General features: G+C 44.2%; 1 non-coding gene across 1 annotated transcript; it reads left to right on the top strand.

Annotated features, from left to right (window-relative positions):
- Positions 1-9,782: 9,782 nt before the first annotated feature.
- LOC127686475 (U6 spliceosomal RNA) lies at positions 9,783-9,889 on the top strand. Its single transcript, XR_007978107.1, has one exon. It is a non-coding gene; the product is annotated as a U6 spliceosomal RNA (small nuclear RNA).
- Positions 9,890-11,166: the final 1,277 nt, after the last annotated feature.

Genomic DNA, 11,166 nt, shown 5'->3' with positions numbered 1-11,166 from the left:
AGCTTGGGGCACACCCCTTGAAGGAAGGCTGCTTAAATTGCCTTTCAGTGGCTGACCGTCAGTTGTTGCTGTAATAAACAGCTTCAAACATACTGGATTAAAGCAGCAACCATAGCCCCCCCTGTTGAACTTCAAGAAAGTGGCATGGCTAGGATGTCTGTGTTGGTTCCAGAAAGGGCCATCAGAGTATTCGCAGAGCTTGGTCCCTTCAGGGAACGCTGAAGGTGCTTTCTCTTCTAAGTTCCTGAGACTGGTGGACACATTCGAATCTTCCATTCCAGTCAGCTTGCTCATTCTGAACCAAGGCCCGCCTTGGCTCTCAGAGGCTTTCTTTTGGCCTCTTAACACTTTCCACTTGGCTTCTGCAAAGCAGGTCATACCTTAGTCACAGTTTCAAATCTCTGCCTTTGGCGTCTGTTAGCTGGAGAATTTTTTCTTCTTGTAAGGGATCATATGATCTAATTAGAACAATCCAAGTAATGCAGGGTGATCTCTCATTAATATCTTTGGTGCCTGGTGACGGGGATCATGCCTAGCATTCGAGAGGTGGAAGTAGGTGGGTGAAAACTTTTTGAGTCCTAGCTATATAGCAGCCAGGTTGAGGTAGAGCACCTGCCTAGCATTCAAAGGCTCTGGGTTTGCTCTCTGGCCCTGCAAAAACAAGCCTACGTTCTTCCCTTTTGTCATGTAACATATTTATAAACCAAGGGTGGCATGGGGTAGGACGGGGCAGAGTAGGATGGGGTGGGGTAGGTGGTATAGGGTAGGTAGGGTGGGGTAGGTGGGGTGGGGTAGGTAGGGTAGGGTAGGTAGAGTGGGGTAGGTAGGGTGGGGTAGGTAGGGTGGGTGGGGTGGACATAGACAGTTTGGGTGTTGCTCTCGCTTCTACAGTCATCATCCGCATGTATCAATTATCTATTTCTTATAAAGAAACCATGGGAAACTCCATGAGCTAAACTCACAATCATTGTATGCCCTTATGACTCTGCGGTGAAGGCTGGGCTCAGGTGGATGGTTTTTCCACAGTCTCCTTTCTTGATAGTCTAAGCCAGTGTTTTGGTTTTTGGTTTTGTTGGGTTTGGTTGGTTGGTTTTTCAAGAAAGAGTTTTATTATGTAACAGCCTGGCTGTCCTGCAACTCACCCTGTAAACCAGACTGGCTTCAGACTCATAAAGATCCACCTGCCTCTGCCTCCCAAGAGTTAAGATTAAAGGTATGCTAGTCAGTGCTAGTCAGTGGTTCTCAACCTTCCTAATGCTACCATCCTTTAATACAGTTCCTTATGTTCTGGTGACCCCAAACCATAAAACTATTACACTGTTAGTTCATAACTTTAGTTTTGCTACATTATGAGTTGTAACACCTGTTATAATCTGCTACTGTTATAAATTGTAAATCTATGGTATGTCACCCACAGGTTGAGGATCTCTGGTCTAAGCCCAGTGTCTTCCCAAGGCAGCATGAGGGAGGTGGTGGGAACAGCAGGCTTCAGAAATACTATAGTATTTCTATACTATAGTAATACTATAGTAATACTATAGTATTACTTCTGCCCATTGTTGGTCAGAGCATGTGCCAAAGTTTGCCTGAATGGGCTACACCAGTGGAACCATCTCAAGAGCAGAATCTGAATGTCTGGCTATTCTAGTATCTTTTCCTCTTTGACCTTGCAAATGGGAGGTACTCACCATTTTGGGAATGAATGAATTTAGAAATATCCTACAAAATATTATTTTATATTACATTATTATTATTATACTGTATTATTGTCTGTTTGAGCCTCCAGAAATCTCTCTGGATACCTGTGTGAAGAACAGAAATATTGATGTCCAGAAAACGTTGGCTCAAGGGCAGTGATGGTCTGTGTCTGCTTGGGCCAGGTGTGGCCTTGTTGGAATAGGTCAGTCACTGTGGGCGTGGGTTTAATACCCTAATCCTTTTTTTTTTTTTAGATTTCTTTATTTATTATATGTAAGTACACTGTAGCTGTCTTCAGACATTCCAGAAGAATAGTGTCAGATCTTGTTACAGATGGTTGTGACCCACCATGTGGTTGCTGGGAATTGAACTCAGGACCTCTGGAAGAATAGTCATTGCTCTTAACCACTGAGCCATCTCTCCAGCCCCCATAATACCCCAATCCTAAGTGCCTGAAAGCCAGTATTCTGCTAGCAGCCTTCAGATGAAGATGTAGACCTCTAGTTCCTCCTGTATCCTGCCTGCCAGGATGCTGCCATGTTCCCACCTTGATGATAATGGACTGAACCTCTGAATCTGTAAGCCAGTCCCAATTAAATGTTGTCCTATATAAGACTTGTCTTGGTCATGGTGTCTGTTCACAGCAGTAAAGCCCTAACTAAGACAAGGGCCCAGATGGTAAATGCTTCAGGCCAACAAAATCTGATGGGATTCTGAGATGTGTCTCATTCGGCTTCTGAAAAGGCCTCTGTGACTCCTGAGTGAAAGTTTCTCTCTCCCCTGTGCCCCATTCCTATATCCCCACTTCTTTGTCCTTGCATCAGCTCATAAGGTAAAGGCTTGAAGCAAAGTCTATCTTACAGCTGGGACCTTCACAGACTTGTCTCTCTCCCTGTGATCTTCATGACCCTCTAGAGTGGCCTTAAGGGATTTCTGCTCAGTCTCAAACTGTGTAGAATTACCTGTGTAATTCTGTCTTTGCATAGCATTTTATGAAGTGCTGGGATCCAGTCTGCTTCACTAGATAGAACATACCCCGGGTGGCTCTTGTAGTCTGAAGCCAGTCTTTCTGACTAAGTGGGTCTTGTGTCAGCCTTTTGCTTCCTCGCAGTTTGAAAAAAACAGTTCAACCATCTAATAAGCTTCATGCTGAGACCAGAGGTTTTCTTTCTTTCTTTCTCTTTTCTTTTTTTTCTTTCTTTCTTTCTTTCTTTTTTTTTCTTTTTTTTTGGTTTTAAGAGACAGGGTTTCTCTGTGTAGTCCTGGTTGTCCTGGAACTCACTCTGTAGACCAGGCTGGCCTCGACCTCAGAAATCTGCCTGCCTCTGCCTCCCAAGTGCTGGGATTACAGGCATGCGCCACCACGCCTGGCTGAGGCGAGAGTTTTCATTTCCTAATTCTAACACATTCTATCCCTGCTCTCCCCCCCACCCCCCAAGCAGTTGCTCTATATTTGAAAACAAATGAAAACCAGTTTCCAACTTGTCTTAGTAAAACTATGGACTTACCCTGTTTTAAAGAGGTGGAGTTGGTTTTAAGTACTATTAATTTTACTGAACTGATACGTAATAGGCCATATAGTTTAAGATGCAAGGCCCCACCTGTAATTCAGTCAGAGTAAGAATTAAAGAAAGTGCTGCTAGCAGAGTAGTTAGCCAGAGGGTCCAAGAGAACAGAGATTGATACCAATTATCTGATTAATGTCTTTATCTTTCTCTCTTTTTTGAGTTGTTTTATTTTTTCCAACCATAACAAGGTCTTTTAATTACTCCTTTTGGTGGTTTGAATATGTTTAGTTTAGGGAGTGGCACTATTAGGAGGTATGACCTTGCTGAAGTAGATGTGGCCTTGGAAGAAGTGTGTCACTGTGGGGTGGTCTCTGAGACCCTTCTCCTAGCCCTCTGGAAGTCAGTCTTCTCCTGTTTGCCTTCAGAACAAGATGTAAAACTCTCCAGCGTCATGCCTGCCTGGATGCTGCCATGCTTCACGCCATGGTAATAATGGACTGAACCTCTGAACCCATAAGCAGCCCCAATGAAATGTTGTCCTTGATAAGAGCTGTCTTGGTCACAGTGTTCCTCACAGCAATGGAAACCCTAAGACAATTAGCACAGAAATAACAAGCTTCTCATACCATACTTTCCTTTTTCTTATGAGAGCTTGAAAGGATAAAAAATAATACAGCCTAACTCCAGCCTTCTAAGGAGCCCCAAACACTTCAGATTCCAGAGCTCGCTCTTTGTGCTTTTTGTTAAAAACTAGGTAAAAGGTCACAGTCCAGAGCCTGCCCTTTAAGAGCTAGACAAAAAGGCCTTGAGTAGGTGATCCTGGCCCCACAAGGTAACTGGAAATGAGCTAAGCTCATCGTGCTTCTGTAAACTGCTTGCGCCATTATCCCTATCCAGGAGTTCACGCAGCTGTAGGCTCCAATAGGAAACTAATTGGTCCACTGAGCGCGGGCTCCGATAATTTAAACTAATTGGTCTAAAAATTATAGAGTGGTACAAATTGATTGGTCCACACTATGCAGGCAACGCTAAGGAATAATTGGTTTGTGATTTGCAGGCTTTGTTGTAAACTTATAAAAGCTGTCAAAATTCTGCTCTCGGGGGTCCACAGTCTTCTAGCCCTGTGCAGTGTACAGCTGTGGAACCCAGAATTCTAGAATAAAAGAAATCCTCATGCTCTTGCATCGAGACCGTTTCTCGAGAGTGATTTGGATATCGCTTTCCAAGGCGTGGGGTGCTGGGGCGCCCTGGGTTTTTTGGGGGTCTTACAAGGTAAGTCTAGACAGCTCCAGTTTTGTAAGACCATTTCCACAAGTGGTTCTGTTATTTTAATTCAGAAATGGAAATTTTAATACCTCTAGGTCCTCGCCAACCTGTCTACTTAGTCTGGAAAGCCTCAGAAGAGGCACATTATTCAAACTATTCATATATGCTTACCAAGTAGTTTTGGGCCTACTAATATTGCTGTTGTCTACATGAATTAACCCATCAGGCAGAATGGAAAACATCAGAATAAGAGGAAATGCCTAGGTTGAAGGTTTTGGATATTAGACAAATTTCAGCCCCCCTTTTTAACTGTCCATCATTGATTTGGACTGCCTCCAGTCATAATTAGTTTTGTCAGTCAATGGGCCCACAGTCTGGTTAGTTCCTAGCCTGTAAGACAGGGACTCAGAATTTAAGCAAAACCAGCAGCCCTGATCAGTTTCTGGCTGGCAGTGATTAGCTTTATGCCCAGGGTTCTTTCCTGTGGCATAGAATCGGATTCCCCAGGTTTTTCCTGTTTTCCAAAAGCCAGAATATTTTTGAAGGACTTTTTCCAGACTTTTAATTTTATGGGTCATGGATAACATTTTCCTATAGTGCATTCTTGGGAGGGGTCTTTTATTCTATACACACATTCATCGGTGTCTTTTCTGGAAACTGCTATTTAAGACCACAATTTTTGCAATGGAAACTCCCTTGTTCCTGGTTAATAGGGGGTCAAGCCACAGGGCATGCATAGAATTATAAACTGTGTATTCCTATCTCAAAAGATAAACATCTATATCTTTCCTTTCTCCAATACCACCAGACAGGTATTAGTAAGCAATGGTCAAGATGGAATATGGGTTGCTGGTCTGTCGCCATATCAGCTATCACCTCCCCTGTTTCTGGCCTCCACAGTTCCCAGATCCAGCCTGAGGGTGATGGGGCTGGATCATGACTCTTATGCTCATAGTCATAAGACAAAACATAAGACTCCGGAGGAGGTAGATTGGCCAGGAATGAAAGGGCCTGGGGACTGGTGAAACCCTTTTTTCTTTTTTAAAATTCTTTCACATATTACATCCTTGACAGAAGTTTTCCTCCCTCCCCTCTCCTTAGTCTCCACTCTCCCACAGATCTAACCCCCACCTCTTCCCCTCAGAAAAAGAGCAGGCCTCCCAGGGACATGAACCAAACGTGGCATAGCAAACTGCATGCAATAAGTCCTGGATAAGACAATCCAGAAGCAAAAGTGTACCACAAGTAGGTGAGTCAGGGACAACTGTGACTTCCTGAGGTTCCCAGAAGGTTATGGCATATATTTTGCCATAACATATATGCAGAGGACCTAGGTCAGACTCTTATAGGCTCCTTGGTCTCTGCAAGTTCCCATAAGTCCCAGTCTGTTGATTCTTTAGGTCTTTCTCTTATGGTGTCCCTGACCCCTCTGGTTCCTCCAATCCTTCCTCCCCCTCCTCCTCAGGACTCCCTGAGCTCTTCCTAATGTTTGGCTGTGATACTCTGCATCTGCTCGCATCAGTTGCTGGATAAAGTCTCTCTGGTCTCTTTGATAACTACTCTGCTAGGCTTTGGACCCAACACACTCTACCTGTGGGACTGTGGTGGTTTGCACATGCTTGGCCCAGGGAGTGACATTTTTAGGAGGTGTGGCTCTGTTGGAGTAGCTGTGGCCTGGTTGGAGGAAGTGTGTCACTGTGGGAGTGGGCTTTGAGACCTTTCTCCTAGCTGCCTGGAAGACAGTCTTCTCCTAGCAGCCTTTGGATCACGATGTAGAACTCTCAGCTTCTCCCAAGACATGCCTGCCTGAACACTACCATGCTCCCTCCTTGATGATAATGGACTGAACCTCTGAACGTGTAAGCCAGACCCAATTGAATGTTGTCTTTATAAGACTTGCCTTGGTCATGGTGCTTAGAGCAGTAAGACCCTAACTAAGACAGGGACAAACAGTAGGTTGAAGGAAAACTTAATTTTAATGAGACAATAGCCTAGGAGACAGTCATTTGGCAGTGACATCTATGTATTTGGCTTTCTTGACCTGGGTGATGGTGGACCCATGGTATAACACCAGTTACCTTTACAACCATAAGAGTGAAGTCACGCCGGGTGGTGGTGGTGCACACCTGTAATTCCAGCACTCTGGGAGGCAGAGGCAGGTGAATTTCTGAGTTCAAGGCCAGCCTGGTCTACAGAGTGAGTTCCAGGACAGTCAGGGCTATACAGAGAAACCCTGTCTCGAAAAAACCAAATCCAAAACAACAACAACAACAACAACAACAACAAAAAGAGTGAAGTCACTGTGTAGGGTCCTTTCCAAGTTGGTTCCAGAACTCCTTTGGTTACCAACTTAACCCAGATAGTATCACTGGACTCAGAGAAGGGGAAACTGATGGTGGACTCAGAAGTTATCTGGGTCTCTCCAATAGTCCAATGAGTAGCCGGCATGGAGGCCTGGAAGACCTGTGGTGACTCAAGGAAGGAATGGTTAGAGAGTTTTGCCAACTACCTGGGGAGCAGTGGGGGAGGTCTTTCAAACATTACCTCACAGCAGAGTAAATCCCACCCTATGTGGGGGGCAGCAGGCACTCTGAAGCAAATCACAGGAAGGAGGCCTAATGCATCCTTTGTTAGATTATAATGAGACTTTTGTTAAAGGCTCTTTTAATGTTCCATTTACTCTCTTTACCTGGCCAGAACTCTGAGGTCCACATGAACAATAATGTTTTTTTTAATCTACATCTAACACTTTAGCTTTTAATTGAGAGGTTTTGGCTCTGAAAGCAAGGCCATTGTTAGACCCCATTGCTAGAGAGAGGTCATGTCAGAGGACTGGCTCCTGAAGAAACTTTTCAGACAGTATTTGATCAGTTTCAGTCCAGGTGGAACACTTTTACACACCTGGAAAATGTGTCTATAAAGACTAACAAGTACTTGTACCCTCCCCTGGCAAGCTGGATCTTGATGAAGTCAGGTGTCCCAGAATTTTCTGGGGTGTTGATCTTTGATTAGAACCCCTTCCTGGGTAAGGTGTCTCTGTTTTGGATTTACCTGAGCACAAACCTGGTATCTGTCTGAGACATCCACACTAGGCTGTCCAGTCTAGGTGTAACATTCCTGGGTCTGATCCCAGCTGAGTAGCCCAGTGAAGGTCAGTTACCAGAGTCCTGCCAGTTGATTCTGGGAGAATAATCTTTCCCTCTAGTGTACTCCATCAACCTGTGGGCTTGAGCTATTCATTTCTTCACCATGGAGTCTTAAGAAGCTCCAGGCAGGGATATGTTGTTAGAATAGCAATAGGTCCCATTGGTCTTAGGGCTGTTTGTCTGGTGCTGGAGAACAACAATTCACAATTCATTGGAGAAGCCGAATATTTCTAGGAGGGCCAAGATCTTTTCTTTGTTTTTAAGGTCCTTTTTCCTACTTGTAATGGCTATTCCTGGTTGTCAACTGACTATATCTGGAATGAACTATCATCCAAAATTGAAGAGCTCACCTGTGATTGAACTCTTGAGGCTGGAAGACCCAAGTTTCTGACCTGGATCTTGGTATGGAGATCTTGAGGCATAGTGGCCATGAAAATCTTAGGCTCAGGCAAGGTAGTACTCTCCTTTAATCCCAGGACAGTGAGGCAAGGAGACCTCTGAGTCCAAGGACAGCCTGGGATAAGTAAGATCCAGACATGGTGGTACATGCCTTTAATCTGAGACACACCTCTACTGGAGGCCTACGTAGGGACATTGGAAGAAGGAAGATTTGCTCTTCTTTACCTGCTTGCATTTGCTTGCCAACACATCTGTTGGAATTACTTCTACAGAAGACCAGCAGAAACAACTAGTTTTGTGGGACTGAGCAACTAACTACTAGATTCTTGGACTTCCCATTCACAGCTGACCATCGTTGGGTTAATTGGAGACTTTAAGTCATCACAATAAACTACTTCAATATAGAGAGACGTTCCATAAGTTCTGTGACCCTAGAGATCTTTGACTAACACACCAGTGGTGAGAAGCCCCTCCCCATTCCCCATCTTGAATTGACTATACTATGGATATGCCCAGTAATAAAAGCACAGCAACTGTCTATGTGTTTGGTGGTGGACTTCACTTTTCCCCTGAGAGCCTGAGTCAGATCATTCCGTTCTACTCTCCGGGTACCAGGCTTGGGCCCAAACGGTTCCAGTTGAAGTAACTACTGCAGCTCTCACATTTGATTTCTTCTTATGACAGTCATGACTGAGCACCTGCACATTGTCCCCAGGCAAGAGAGTGGTTAGATTCATGGCAGTGGTTTTCTCAAATTAAACTGGAGGGTGGTCCAGGAGTAGGACCTGCTACTGGGTCAGTCACAAGTCACCAGTTAGCTAGAGGAGAGCCTCAACCACATCTTGGGCTGCTATGTGTATAAGATCTTGATCCAGAGTTAGCTGGTTTGTTTGTTTGCTTGCTTGCTTGGTTTTATCAAACTAGCAGTAGCAGCTACAGCTCTTAGACATGTGGCTACAGAGTCCAATCATTTGAACAGGGTATTTTCATGGCCTCAAATTTTGGGTTAAAACTCCCTTTGTTTTATGGACAAACAGATGAGACGGTTTTGAAACATCTGGAGAGCTAAGGCTGGAGCCAAAGTTGGAGTTGTTTTTGTCTGAGTCCTGATTAAGGGCTTAATCCCCAACCCCCAACCCCTACCCCCACCCACCATGCTAGTGTATAGAGGTCTTGCTTGCTATTTCCACAGACTCTGGTATTCAGAGGCAACAATATCTAGCCATAACTTGGAACTCTTGAGCCTGTCTCTTAGTCTTTGGAGTTAGGATGATGGCAGCAATCCTACTCTGAAGGAAGCTCCTTTTGCCTCTCCTCAGTTGGTAGCCAAGATAGGTCTTCTCTGACATGCAAAGTTGGGCTTCCTTAGCCAACGTTCTGTAACCCAAGGTCTGTAACTCTTGCAGTAGTCTCTTGGTTGCTCTTTTATTACCTATTTTCCTGGGAAAACTCAGACAGAGGGCAGGAGGTCAGCATTTGGTGTCTTATCAAATGGGGTCAGAGAAGGTTTAAATCCTTGGTCCCTGTAAGTTGCCTGCTGTATCTTCCCTCTGAGTCTGTACATTTAAAAGCAAAGACAGGGCTGTAGAGATGGCTTGGCGGTTAAGAGCACTGACTGCTCTTCCAAAGGTCTGAGTTCAAATCCCAGCAACCACATGGTGGCTCACAACCATCTGTAATGAGATCTGATGCCCTTTTCTGGGGTGTCTGAAGACAGCTACAGTGTACTTACATTTAATAAATAAATAAATCTTAAGAAAAAAAAGTGCTCCTTTCGGCAGCATATATACTAAAATTGGAATGATACAGAAAAGATTAGCATGGCCCCTGTGCAAGGATGACATGCAAATTAGTGAAGCATTCCATATTTTTAAGCAGGGGGAGGGGGTGGGATAGGAGGTTTCAGGGGGTAATGAGGAAAGGGGATAACATTTGAAAAGTAAATAAAGCAAATACCTTTTTAAAAAAAGCATGAAAAGCAAAGACGGGTTAGCTCACCTCTACCAGTGTGAGGCTAAAGAGTCCACCTTTCAGGTCCAGTGACCCTGGAAACTAGAGGGAAAATCGAAGTCCTCCATATTGCCTCAGATCCAAGACAAGGGTACACTTTCCCTCTAGTTTCCAGGGTCACTGGGTCTTATCTAATCTGGATGGGAGTAGCTGGACTGATTCGTTGAACAATTGTAGAAGGAAGCTTTGGGTTGGGCCAGTCCTGGGGGCTTGGTTTCTGCCCGTACCCCTGGAAATCTTTTACGTTAGGCTGAGAGATAGTCCAACTGTGCCTTTTGATTGAAGGCAAGACTTCCAGCTAGGAGATATTCTTCTGACCGAGGGTAAGACATCAACATTTTGTTGGGTATCTCTAAGTCTAACTGTGTCTCATCTTCAGAGAAGGTGACAGTGGCTTTCAGTTTATGCAAAAGGTCTTGTCCCAATCAGTTCTCTGTTGTTAAACACCTTTTGAGCTACCTCCAGAAACTGGGATCTTTAAGTTTTATATGTTTTTTCCCCTAATATCTGGGGCTGACTGAGTGACCAAAAACAAACAAACAAACAAAAAAGCTTTTTAGAAGCTGTCTTTAATCCTTTAAAACAGGATCTAGTGAAACTATTTAAAGGCTCTGGTCAGTGTTGTACAGAAAGGAAAATTTGTTGTCCAGGGCGCATTATCTGGAAGTGATCCCCTGCCATGTAAAATCCCCCACGAAAAGAGGGCTTTCCTTTGTTTTCTTTTCTTTTCTTTTCTTTCCTTTCCTTTCCTTTCCTTTTTCTTTCTTTCTTTCTTTCTTTCTTTCTTTCTTTCTTTCTTTCTTTCTTTTCTTTTCTTTTTTCAGAGAATGGTAGGTTTTGAGTTTTCCAATTATAAGGATCAGTGATTGAAAAGGAGACATAAATCTTGAAAGAGAAAGGAAGCTGGGCGGTGGTGGTGGTGGTGGCAGCGCACGCCTGTAATCCCAGCACTTGGGAGGCAGAGGCAGGCGGATTTCTGAGTTCGAGGCCAGCCTGGTCTACAGAGTAAGTTCCAGGACAGCCAGGGCTATGCAAAAAAAACCCTGTCTCAAAAAACCAAAAGAGATAGATAGATAGATAGATAGATAGATAGATAGATAGATAGATAGATAGATAGAGAGAGAGAGAGAGAGAAAGGA

Source organism: Apodemus sylvaticus, chromosome 5 (assembly GCF_947179515.1).
Source record: "Apodemus sylvaticus chromosome 5, mApoSyl1.1, whole genome shotgun sequence".
Taxonomy (NCBI): Eukaryota; Metazoa; Chordata; class Mammalia; order Rodentia; family Muridae; genus Apodemus; species Apodemus sylvaticus.
The sequence above is the reverse complement of the archived record's forward strand: the minus strand, read 5'-3'. Positions and strand labels throughout refer to the sequence as shown.